Source organism: Phocoena sinus, chromosome 15 (assembly GCF_008692025.1).
Source record: "Phocoena sinus isolate mPhoSin1 chromosome 15, mPhoSin1.pri, whole genome shotgun sequence".
NCBI lineage: Eukaryota > Metazoa > Chordata > Mammalia > Artiodactyla > Phocoenidae > Phocoena > Phocoena sinus.
This window is the reverse complement of record NC_045777.1, coordinates 3096805-3110594: the sequence shown is the minus strand read 5'-3', so window position 1 is coordinate 3110594 and position 13790 is coordinate 3096805.

Here is a 13790-nt window from a genome sequence, read left to right as displayed (position 1 = left end):
CACTTACTCCACTTAGCATAATGTCTTCAGGGTCCATCCATGTTGTCAGAACCCCATTCTTTTTCAGGGCTTAATAATATTCCAGTGCACATATATACATACATACATACACACACACACACACACACACACACACACATATACCACATTTTGTTTGTCACTTCATCTGTTGATGGACATTTGGGTTGTTTCCACCTTTTGGCTATTGTAAACAAGGCAGCCATGCACATTGGTGTACAGGGGTCTGTCTGAGCCCCTTCTTTCTGTTCTTTGGGGTATTTACGTAGGAGTAGAATTGCTGGATCATATGGTGATTCTATGTTTAACTTTTGAGGAATGCTTTTGCCATGTTTTTATGCCCAGTGAATTGTCTGGAAATCAAATTTACCAACAGTTATGAGGGAGACTCCCTTTTTTGTTATTTCATGAAATAACCATTGTTCACTGACAGTGGCCAGCAGGGTGCTAGACACAGGACTGATCAAGAACCAAGAACAAAACGCAGTCTTTGTGCTCAAGGAACTTACATTCTAACGTGCAAGACAGAAAGCAAGCAAATAAGTAGATGAGGGCAGAGAGTAAAGAAGTCCCAGAGGAAAAACAGAACAGGAAGGGGAGCTGGGGAGTTGATGGGAGTTCCTGTTATTGCTGAGTTTGTGTGTGGGATGTTGGGAAGGGCCCTGCAGGGGTGACATGTGAGCAGAAACCTCCACGGGGGAAGAAGTCGTGCTGGTGAAGGTCGGGGGGAGGGGGTTCTGCGTGCGGGAGCCCTAGGAGAGATCATGGCAGGATGTCTGAGGAACTTTAGGAAGGCCAGTGTGTGGCTGCAGCCTTGTGAGGGGTGGGGAGGTGTGGGAGGCTGAAGGGGAGCTGGGGCCAGGTCACAAGGGCTTTGTCAGCCACGTGAGAATGTTGGGTTTCATCTTACAGGTGATGGGAAGGCTTCGTCGGTTTTGGGACTGGGACTGACAGGATCTGGCTCACATTTTGAGAAGGTCTCCTTGCTTGTTGGGTGGGGAATGGCCTTGAGAGGGCAAAGAGTGGGAACGGAGAGCAATTTGCAATCTGGTCTTGCCTACTACAGGGCATTTCTTCCAGGCTTAGACAGTGAATGCAGGACGTACATGTTGGAACTGGCATTTTAATCTGGCATTCAGGCTGCTTTCAAAGAAATTATACTCTTTCAATATCTATATCAGAAGGACTTCTTTCAGTATCTGTAGTAGTGGACCATTGACCTTGCATTTTCAATTGCTTGCCAAGGTCATTGCCCAGGGTACTCGCATGGTTATGCGCCAATGACCAGATAAGAAGCAAATGGCATCATCGTCTTCTTTATCATCCTAACAGCTGGTGTCTGCTTGGTGCCCAAAGATGCTGAGGATGGACGGCTAGGGTGACGAGCCGGGAAAGTAGCTCACAGCTTGCTTTCTGTGAGCTTCTCTTATGCCGTTTGAAGAATGCTGAATGTGAAAGAGGAATTTAATAAGAAATCTGAAAGATTTCCCACGCCGAACTCTGTAGGATGGTAACCAAACCCAACTTTTAGGTTTAACATGGAGAATACCTCGGGTTGTGATAACAAAAAAGGACATTTAGGTTTTTAAATACTTTGTTCAGCAAGGTTTTATAAACTTAGGATCCAGTTATTGTTCCCTACCATTTATTGCTGAAGAAATGAAAGAGAAAAAAAGAGGAAAAAGATTAATTGGTTCATTTTGAGTATGTTTCTTTTTTTTTTTTTTCCGGTACGTGGGCCTCTCACTGTTGTGGCCTCTCCCGTTGCGGAGCACAGGCTCCGGACGCGCAGGCTCAGTGGCCATGGCTCACGGGCCCAGCCGCTCCGCGGCATGTGGGATCTTCCTGGACGGGGACACGAACCCGCGTCCCCTGCATCGGCAGGCGGACTCTCAACCACTGCGCCACCAGGGAAGCCCGAGTATGTTTCTTTTGACAGATGAAGAGTTATTGCCAAATTTGATATAAAGAGGTTTTATGACCTGACATTTATCATTTGTATTTATTGAGAGTAACTTATTTCCCCAAATTCAATAATGCCAAGAAGCAGAGGTAAGCTGAGTGATTCCATGGAACGGTTTGTACATGTCCTTTAACCCCATTGGGGGAAGCTGACCAGGGACGCCACACTTTGCAGTCAGTGATGATGACTTTGTACATTTTCTCACCTTCCTTACTGATCCTTATTTTTCTTACACGTCAAATCCCATCCCATATCTTATGGAAATACCAAAAAGATAATAATATTTAAAAAAAAACACACAGGATTAAGTGACAGCAGAGGGCCAGAAAGTCTTGAAAGATAGAAAGCAAATAGAATCAGCCTTACCGGGAAACAAAAGTAGAGCCAACACAGGGGAAGGGAGCTGGGAAGGTAAAAATAAGCAGAAGATCCTGAGTTCTGAGTTAAAGAGCTGAGATGCAGGGGTGTGGGGAGGGGAGGCTCATGGGGACAATTAGGGGGTCTTATTTTTTATTTATTTATTTATTTATTTGGTTGCACTGGGTCTTAGTTGCGGTAGGCCGGCTCCTTAGTTGCAGCTCGCCAGCTCCTTAGTTGCAGCATGCAACTCCTTAGTTGTGGCCTGTGAACTCTTAGTTGCGGCATGCGTGTGGGATCTAGTCCCCTGATCAGAGATTGAACCCGAGCACCTGCATTGGGAGTGTGGAGTCTTATCCACTGTGCCACCAGGGAAGTCCCGGGGGTCTTACTAATATATTAGTGAGGAGGCCCTTCCCCTCTTCCTACTGTGTTGAGTAGGCTGGCACTTCCTGAGGCCAGAGAAGTTGGTGAGGGCTCTTGGGTCACAGGGCCAGGGAGTTAGAGGCCTTGGGAGGGACGGGTAGCCCTGCACCCAGGAAGCAAGATCTGTCAACCTGTCCTAGCAGACCCTGCCCCTCCCCATACCATAAGAGCTCAGACACTCGGGGCAGGGGTGTCCCAGAAAGGTAGACAAATATTCCTACATCAACAAACACTCAAGGAGGGGTAGCACCAGGCACGCTTGACTCCAAATGCGACAAGCGGGAGAATCAAAACCTCGAAAAACGGGTAACACAGCAAAGGGGGAAAAAAGGAATCTAAGGGCACTCCGAGAGGTTCAGAGAGATCCAGAGTCTGCAGTGTGACCGACCCAACCAGAGCACTGTTCCTGAAATAGGAAGCTCCCTCCCTGGGCTGAAGAGCAGAATGGACACAGCTACCGCTCAAGGGATTCTTTGCAAAGATGGGCACGATAGTGAGAGAAAAGGGAAGAGGTGTGGAGGGTGAACCTACAAGTATGACATGTACTTAAAGGTCCTGGAGAAAGAGAAAAGGGCGACTACAGAGAAGGAAACGTAAAAAAACTAAAGCAAACAAAGAAAGATGTTGTGGAAACTTCCCAGAGTTGCAAAAAGACATGAGTTGTCATAGAGAAAGGACCCACTGCATAGTGAGCTGGAAAAAGGAGAAGGCCCACTGGCTGACACTTAGGAAAACCAAGGGTGCGCTGAATACCGGGAGCTTCTAGAAAGAAGAATGATGTTTCTTGCTAAGGAGCACAATTCAGACTGGCATTCGACTTCTCATTGCCAATATCAGATGCCAGGAGACAAGGGAGGAACATCTCCACAGATTCCAGGAAGCTCGTTTGCACCTAGAATCCCATGCTCAGCCACGATGGCATGAGGGCATTCAAGGGTGAGGGTGAAATGAAGAGGTCTTCAGATATGCAAGGGCTCAGAAAGTTTGCCTTCCAGAGGTACTCACGATGACTTGGGAATGTCCTAGATCAACGTGTACAATAAATCCAAAATTAGTACCTGTTTGCAACACAATTCAATTAATACAGAAATGTGGAAAGTAAAATTCCCCCATTGTCCCCTCCTCCCAAGATAGTCACTGTTAGGAATATATTCGTCCAGATACTTCATATGTATATGCTAACAGTTCAGTTTTAAGTGTTACACTTTGTATGAATATATATTTTTGCAAAAAGGCCACATTCTACAGAATGTTGGCAAAATTGCTTTTTGCAACTTGACGTTTTTCTGTGGAAACCCGTCCTTGTGTAGTTCCCTTGTTCTTTGTCAAGTCTGTGCTCTAGTTTATTTAGCCAGTCCCTATTAATTAGGGCCCTAACTATTTAACCAGTCTCTATTAATAAGTATTTAGATTGCCTTTATATTTCAATATGAAACGAATACTGCAGTGATCATTGGACTTTTATCTCTGTGTGAGCTGATATTTATACAGGATATACCCCTAGAATTGGAGTAATTGCTAGATAGAAGGGAATGAGCAATTAAAAATCTGATAGATCTCGCTCACTCTCCCTCCAACGTCATCGCCACCGATTACTCTTTCGATGAGGGGGTCCTGCATTGGCTTTTCCAGGGTGGTGCTGAGGGGTGCTGGCCCTGGAGCCTCTGAACCGTAAGTGTCTGGGGGTTGGGCGGACCTGGGGTGTGAAGTTTCTCCTACAGATGGCGCCATTGCCTCGCTCTGTGTCGCTCCTGCCCCAGGGAAGCATCGTAATTACAAAACAAAAAGAAGTTAAGCTGTGCACACGGGCGGACTGCAGGGTTTTTAATGTTTGTGCCCAGACAGCCCAGACCTATGTTTTCTTACCTTCCTGGCTGTAAAACTCAGATAACTTTGTGATCCACTGTTGTTCAGAAGGAAGAAAGAAAAGATTATATTTGACCATCTTTTTTGAAATCTTTAGAATTGCACCCTGTGAAAATAAGTCTGAGAATTTCCAACGATGCGCATCCACTTAGTGTATCTTAGGAGAGAAGAAATAATTTAGGTTTCAGCTTAATACATATATATTTTTAATTCTCTTCCTCCTGAAAGAATCCTCTTGATCCCAAGGGAACAAATGGAGAGCTATATGGTAATCTTGCAGAATTAAGTGTTCCAGGTGGCATCTGCCTGCGCACACTGGCACTTAAATCCCAGGAGATTCAGTGTGTCGGGAAGGGATGGAGTGTCCTGTGAGGAAGAGAGCCTCGTCCCTTAAGAACATATTCCCGGGCTTCTGGGTGTGTCCCCTCAAGGTCCTGGCTGCCAGACCCTAGTTGGTAATGAGCCATAGTGCCTCTCCACCCAGTCAGGAATCAGGGAGAAAAGCAGGTGGGAGCTGTGGGCAGTCAGGCTTCCTAGACTGGGCACGGCTCAGAACATGCTCGGGGTTGCGTTATGAGTGTCAGCAGCAAACACAAAGCAAAGATGATCATTGTAATACACAGTGGCCCATTTGTGCCTTGGATTGCCCTCATCCAACTTGAAACAAGCACCAGGCCTCGCTATAGGTTCAGGATTCAGAGCTCTGATGAGCCCCACTTATTCTGCCGAGGATGAGAGAGAGAAGACATGCACTGGGGGATCAGCAGAGTATGCTTTTTAGAGAATTTATTTCATGAATCCTTTTAGAAATGAAATGCACCACCAGGTCCTCTCAGCACGAAAGGTTCAGGGATGCAACAACCTTGATGAATCTCAGTCAAGGCTCTGAATAATTTAGGAGTAATAAAACCAGCCAGAGCGCACTCCCAAGCAGTCTGCCGTTTTCCTGGATGTCTCTAAATGGGCAATCCCAGCTTTTTCCTGTCTCTGAGGCTTCTCTTGTCCATGAGAATCAGAAGTAGGGCTCTGTACGTTAGCTAAGAGGCACTGTTAAAAGTTAATATGTTTCTTTGTGTAAGTTGCTCATTCCACTGAAATAGAGGATTTTTGTTGTTACTGTAGCCTTAATGTACACACAAGGAAGCAAACTGTCAGAGTACTATGGAAACGCGATGCTTGATGTTTCTGCACGTCTTAAAGGAAAGTCGGAAAATCTGACAGGTATGAAGGTGGGGTGGGAGAGCTGGTGTTTGCAGAGCTTCTGGTGGCTAAGAGAGGCTGAGCAGGCCCCTGCATGTGTCTGGGGTGGGCCTGTGTTCCAGCTGTGTTTTCAGTACAAGGTCATAGATGGCAAAGGTGGAAACTTAAATACTTGGTCTTGGAGTACGTGCTAGAATGTGAGCTGCAGTGAACTGGGCCTGGGCAGAGGGGACTGGCCGCATCGGAGGAACCTGGGCCTGTGTCGGGAGTGGAGGGCTTGAGGTCACACCCCGTCATGGTGGGAGGTCAGGAGCAAAGTGATGTTCTGGGAGCCCAAAGTTCAAGGCACAGGATTCTGTAAGTGCTGAATCTCAGCCAGAAGCAAACCCCAGGTTCTGGAGTCAGGAAGTCAGCAAAGCAGGAAGGAATGGGGTGGGGTGAACCCAGGTAGCAAGATATTGGAGGCAGCCTGGTAACAAAGCCAGAAGATTGGACGGGTGGGAGTATGATGGAGATGTCCCTCCTTGTTTGTGGGCCACGCGTCATGGGACACGTCCCTTGTTGCTTCACATGGTTTCTAATTTACTCCCCACACCAACAGCCCCATCTGCACTCAGAGCTGGGAAGCTGGACGGCCTTGACAGGGTCTCATAGCTAGGCCACGGTTGGAACGCGGACACCCCTACTCCAGAGCCTGTGTTCTCCTGCATCTCTGATTCTGCTCAGGGTCAAGCGGCCAGGAGCTGGTGCGTCTGCCAGACGCCAGAGCCCATGCCCCTGCTTTGGCCTTGCTCTGCCTCCAAGGCTGGGATCGAGGCTGGGAGACGTGGGTTTGAACCTGCTCCTTCTCTGTGTTCACTGGCTCAGTTAAGGGCCTTCTTGTCTGAGCCCCCCCACTTTTTCAGTCACTCCAAATCCTTCCCTTCCTACCTGTGAAGTGTCTTCTGGCCTCAGCTTCCATCTCTGCAGTGTTCCTTCCCTGACAGCTCTCATCAGGATGGTCTGGCTCATAGGAGTCCCTTTCTGCTTGTCCTCCCTGTCCTCCACCTCCCTTGTTTTCCCCCGCTTGCTTTAATTTATTCTCTCCACTGACCCCAGAGAGTTTGCAAAGCACTGATGGAAGCTAACCACCCTTCTGCTTAAGCAATGACTTCTGGCTGCCCTAACTCCACAATGTGGTCCCTGCTTCCTTCCCTGTCTGGTTCCAGCTTTTGTGGTGGAGGCTGCCTGGAGCGCCATCTGGAAAGGGAGTTCCACGCTGAGTCAGAGTTCCCTGGGACCCAGACTGTGATCGATTAGTAATGCCTGCCAGGGACCTGGACTTGATGAGGTGGGGGGTGAGTCTACGCAAATCTCTGGCTACTTGTGGTCACTTGAACATGCTCTGTGTTTTTGGGAGTCTGAGTTTTGCAGATGTTTCTTTCATTTCATGGGATGTTTTTATCCCTTTCAGATCACCTTGCAAGCTCTTAGTTGCCCTTCAGCTCTGTAGAATCATTCCTGTGGGGCTTTCACTGACCCCCACCGGGCATCTTATCCCCAGTTGCTGCCATAGCACTTTGCACAGCTACCTCTTGGCCTTCCCTTCGCTGTATTATAACCATCTGTGGATACTGTCCCCACCCCCACCCCATAGTTTCCTCTGAGTCCCTGAGAGCAGAGAAGGTTTTAGAAATTGTGTATTCCAGTACCTGGCACATAATCAGTATTCAAAATTAGTGTTGTGTTTTGGAAATCTACATTCTTTATATCTGCCTTTAAAATCAGCACAGGATAGCATGATTAACAGGAGGTTTTATTTAGCCATATAAACGGAGTCTTTTACCTGGCTCAACTTTCATGATAGAGTAAGGGGAAAGAAATTAAAAGAAAAAGATAGAAGGAATTTGGTTAAGGAAAAGAAATTAATTTTCAGTAGATTTTGAAATTAGCTTTGCTCCAGTTCACACCTGGTTACCAAGCACCTACCAAGTGTGGACTCCATGGTGAGTTCTCCTGTACTTTTGCAAGACTCTGTGTCTGCGTCTGTATGAGGGGGTTGGATCAAAATCCTACCTTCTGGAGTTATTGAGAGGGTCACAAGGGTGAACCTGTGTCCAGTACTTTGCACAGCGCCTGGTAGGCATTCCAGACAGCTGACCTTGCTACTGTATCGAGGTGTGTCTAGCACCACTGGCAATGCCAGACAGCCCATCATCCCCACACCTGGCTGATTCTCACAGTTACTCAGGGGACTTTGACGAGGTACAGACTCTCTAAAATGCAGCCATGAAAACGATGGAACTATATATCTCTATATACTAACATGGAACAATTTCTGAGATACAAAACTAGGTTACAAAGCAAAGTGCTATTCAGTGTATCGGTGGCTTCTACTGTGAAAATACCAGAGAGATATACAAATACATGCTTATATATGCTCAGATGATTTCTGGAAGGATCCACATGTGACTGTCACAAAAGAGTCCATAGAGAGGAGATAGAGGGCTGGAGACTGGGATTGGAGGGACAACTTTAAATTTATGACAGAAGATTTCATCTAAATACAGATTCCTGGGCCCTGTTTCTAGAATTTTGATCCTATAGCTTTTGAGTGAAATCTGGGAATATGAATTTTACAGAGTTCCCTAAGTGAGGTATCTGATCCACTAGATTTTGGAACCGCTGCTGAAAAGAAAAGACAAGGATCACCTGCTGGTGTTTCTGAATCAGCACCACCCTTTCAGGGAGCAGTCCATAATTTTATGTTTATTGAACTGACTTGAGTTGTGGAAAGGAAACTGAGGCTGATGCTTCGAGCTGGCAAATCTAACCTCCATTCCTAATCCCCTTCTCTCTTTTCCACTTCAGAGGCTGAAAAGTGAAATACCCACTTTCTCAGCATCCTGAGCACTTGGGAGTGGACATATACAAGCACAAATGTTCTGGGTGGTTGCTGGAAAACTATGGCTTCGGGAGAGAAAGGATTTATTTAGATGCTTCCCTTTCCTTCTCCCTCTTGCCTTGAACATCTATGTGATGTCTGGAGCTGTGGCAGCCACTTTGTACTCATGAAGGAGGGCCAGGGGAAATTGTGGAGACCCCAGCCCTGACATCATTAGACCCCTGAAATGACATCAGCAGCCACATTCTCTGACTTCTTGTAATGTAGAAAAAATTAACCTCCCCCCCCTTTTTTTTATTAAAGTTGGTTGGGTTTTCTGTTATTTCCAGTTGAAAGGGACCTAAGATAAGGGTACTGACCTAGGGAAGCAATAGACTTGAGTTCTGGCCCTTGTTTTGGATTTGGTAAGTGTTCTCAGGCAGACTTCTCTCTGTCTCTGATCCCCAGTTTAACAGCCTATAAAACGTAGTGATAGGACTTGATGACACCATGCTCCGTTTGTGCCTCCTGCTGTTTGTTAATAACACAGGTGTAACGCCTGCTCTTCCTCATCTGAGAAGCACCTTCTAGATCCATTAGGCTCACTTGGTTGCAAGCAAGAGAAAGCTGCTCTACCATGTTAGGTTGGTTTATTTGAAGAAATCAGGGACTACACTACGTTAATCGGAGCTGCAGTTGGAGGACTGACCCTGAAAAGGTCAGGAATCAGCACAGATCCTGAGATCAGGAGCTGAGGTTGGCAGACTCTGGCCTGCAGGCCAGATCCTACACGCCATCTGTTTTGTAAATAAAGTACTATTGTAAGAGAGCCACACCTGTTCACTGACACCTTGCCCACAGATGCGTTCACAAGGGCAGAGTTCTGACAGAGGCTGCAGGCCACCCAGTGCTGAAAATATTTACCGTCTGGCCCTTTACTGACAAAGTTTGCTGCCCCTGACTTTTAGGGGGTTGGAACCACCCATGAGCCTCAACGGGAAGTGAAAAGAGGAATTAAGAGCAGACCACGGCCCCCTGCAGGAGGTTGTCCCTGAAACTTCTTTGAAAATGGTGGTCTGCCAATTCATATTCCCTTCTTATACCTTCTTCTTCTTCTCCTCCTCGTTGTCCTCCTCCTTCTCCATGATACTTATCACTACCTGGTGGCAAATGGCATGTCATTTTTTTTATTTCTATGCCACCCACCTCCTGTGTGGCAGTATGGGATTCCTGAGGGTAGGAGTCTGTCTATTTCCCTGTGCACCCTCAGCACCTAGAACAGTATCTGACACAGAGCAGGTGCTCAGTGAATATTCATTAAAAGGAAAACTGTGAACTGTTCTTTAGATTCACTGTGCCATTTCCAGTGTCCAGGAGACAGTCTTTCTGGTCTAACTTGATTCGTATGTCTCCCCGTCACCTGGGAACTGATGGGCACTTTGCTTTACAGAGACAGGCACATCAGGAGGGAGGCAAGTCCCCCAGAAGAAATTGTTATAGTTACAAAGGATAGGAGTGGTATGTGATGGATGTAGAGTATCTACAAAAAACAAAGATCAACTACAGAGAAACGAGATCTTTTGGAACTGCTTGTGCATTGTGTCCTTGTGACGTTTCTTGTGTTCTTGTATAACCTTCCATACTTGGTCCCTTTTTTCTCCTTCGAGGTCTGAGGTTGCTGAGGGCAGGGAGCCTAGCTACCTACCTAATTCTTCCTTGTCTTCCACTGTCTTCCTGCCAAGCCCCAGTGCCCAGCATGCTGCCTGCCAGAGGTGAGGGGCTGAGCCAGTAGTTTGGGTTTGATGCATTTTAATAGTGGTAGAATTCTGCATGCATTTATGTGCCAACCTTTCAAGCTAGAAGACAGGGGTATGGGGAAAACAACAGGCTGGGACTTCATTATATCCCAAGACATGTCTGGCTGGTACATGAATCCATCTTCAACGACTGCCTGGATAACAATATTCCATATTGGAGGCTCTATTCTATTTAAATGTACAGATTAATCAATACTATATGACTACTATTTCCAGAAAGCTTCTTGCTGAAACTATGAAATGGTGTGTTTAGGCTTCAGAGCTACAAAACATGATCTTTTAGGTGAAAGAAGATGAATAGCTTCAAAGAAAGGTGTCCCCCTCCCTTCCTGCCCCTGGAAAACATGACCAGATGATGAAGAAAAATGACTCAGGACCTGTCTACACCTCCCGTGAAATGTTCCACTTGAGCATTTTATTCAACTAGTGTCAGCCTGGCGCCGTGCATTAACACTGCAAGTTTTTTGTGATGTTTTGTGACTGATAATATTTTCCTCCCAAGTTCTCTATCAACACTAAAGCAATAACAGTGAAAACCAGGCCCTTTTTTGCTCCTGAAAATGTCTCATTTCTCGCACTGGGTGAGACTTTTCTAGTTCATGTGATATCTCCCAGGGGAGGGGATGGGATGGGGTGTTTTGAAGCTCATCATTCAGACATCTTGAATCTGAAAATTGGGTTGGGGCTCCAGGGCCAGCAACAAGCCAGCATAGCAGGAAGATCAGGGCTCCCACGTGGTTTTTGCTACCCATCAGCCATGGGGCCTTGGGCATCCGTGTCCTGTCCGTTTCCCATCAGTGGAGCAGTAGTAGATGATTCTTTGTTGTGTGTGTGGGGGCAGCATCTCTGGACTCTACACACTGGATGCTGACAGCACCCCCCAGCTGTGACAGTGAAAAATGTCTGCAGATCTCACCAAATGTCCCTGGAGGGAGAGGGCAGAATTGCCCCTGGTTAACGAGCTTGCTATGGTCGAGATACTTTGGTGACAAGTACAGAGGAGATAGTTCAGAGCTTGTCATAGCCATGCCCTCCACCTTTCATAGCTCCTAGTTATTCCCAGCAGCCCCTTGCCCTCCACCTTATAAGCGTATTCCTTCTAAAAGGGCCCACGGTCAGCCCAGAGCAAAAATGGCTTTACTCAGCTTGGTGAGTTTTAAATTTTCATTGAAGTATGACTCACATTACGGAAAAGCCCACGGATCAGAAGTTCACAGCTCAATGAATTTTCACAAAGCGAACAACCCATGTGACTGCAGCCAGCATCAAATCAGGCAGCAGGTTTGGGATAGGAGCAGCACCGCCCCTCCAGGAAGCCCCTGCGCCCCTCCCCCTCCCCAAATTAGCCACTGTCCTGAGCTCAAGCATCATAGGTTAGTTTTGCCTGGTCTGTTGAACCTTTCATCATGGAGTCATATGGTGTGCCTTGTTTCTGTGCCTGGCTCCTTTCACTCAACATTGTATTTGTGAAATTCATTCACGTTATTGCGTGCGCCTGGAGCTCCTCGTTCTCCTCATTGGTTAGCGCTCCGTTATGTGGATATATACACTGATTCATTGATCCATGCTGTTGGCCGTGCCCTCTGGGGAGTCTCCAGGTTGGGGATAATAAGGTGCACTACTGTGAACATTTTGTACATGTCTTTTGGTGAATATGCGTTCTGTTGGGTGTATATCCAAGAGTGAATTTAACGGGTCATAGGGCACTAGCATGTTCAGTTTAAGGAGATGTTAGCTAGGCAGATATTCCTGCAAACTAATGAGAAAAAGACCGACAACCTCATTGAAAAATGGGTGAAAGTCTTGAACAGTCATGTCACAAAAGAGGATATCCATTGTCAAATAAACATAGACCACATTCGTCATCTAGAAATTGCACACAAAACCCACAACACCATTCCACCATGGGTCCACCAGAACAGCTACAGAGAAGGGCAAAAAAATGCCACATGTGGGTGAGGCTCTGGAGCAACCAGACCTTTCATATGCCCATGAGAGGAATGGCAGTAGGGTAGAGCAGCACTCTTAATTTGTAAAAACTAGGTTGTATGTTAAGAGTGAGGAAAACCCAAATGAAGGATTTGTGCTTTGCAAAAAGCTCCAAGTGGGGGTCCTGAGCAGGAAGGTGCACTTACATAAAGCATTGCCCCTGCCTGGGAGAGCGGGGAAGAAGCGGTGAGGGCGGAGGGGAGGACACTGCAGCTGCGCACTTGCCCGAGAGGGTGGAAGGGGGTTCTGGAAGGAGAGGGGCTGCTTTCCTGCTTCTGGGGTGGAACGCAAGGACCTCGGCGGCTGGCGTGGTCCCACAGGCGGGGCTCCCAGGTCCCCAGAGCTAGTGCAGGGCTTGAGGAGCATTCTGGAGTTTCTCCAAGTCTTGCAGGTGGGATGGGCAATAAAAAGGCAGAGAGAGTGGACCAGAACCTCTTTGGGGCTGTCACAGAGAGGGGAGGGAGGCCATGGCAGGGACTGTGGTGGGGGCCACATTGTCTGGAGCGAATGCCAGGTTGGGGAACTCGCGGCCACCAGAGAGATGGGGTCTAGAGCCTGCGGTGGCTGCCAGGGACTGGAGGGGCAGGCGGCCAGTGGACCAAGACCTCACCCCTCACACCTCGTCCCAACCCAGGGGATAGAAGGCGGGGCGGGGAAGGGTGAAGCTGTGCCAGACTGTCGCCCAAACAGGACTAGCACGTGGGCTGGAGAGTGAGTAGGATTAAAAAATACTCACTTTCGACTGAAAGCTTGGTAGATTAAGCTGGATAGATGCGTAGGTGCTAGAATAAGTGGTCTCCTCTAGGAAGCATGGGGAATTGAGATAAAAGTTGGGTTCAGTTACTGTAGTCAAGGACAATTCCCCCTGCACTGTCAAGCTGTGCCCACATCTGAAACGTGCCCACATCTCCCTCCTACCTGCACCTGCGGCCTCCCAGACACTACATGGTCCTGCCTCTGTTCCTCCCTCCCATCCTTCTTTATAACAATGGTGATTGTGGTGGTAGCAGCTGCAGATCCCGCAGTGAGGAACACAAACACAGTTCTCTCCCTCATGGAGCTTCCAGTCTGAGGCAAGAAGCAGGCAGTATGAACATGAGTGACCAAATAAACAGTAATTTCATCATTCGGGGTGATGAGTGAAATAGAAAGGGCGTCCGAGGCAGGATGCTTTGGAAGTGGTTGTTATGGAGATGCTTCTCTGAGAAAGCCAAAAGCGTGAGCACATGCCAAGTAGAGGGAGCGACCTGTGCAGAGGCAAGCGGGGGCCTGTCATTTTCCTGGGAGTGAA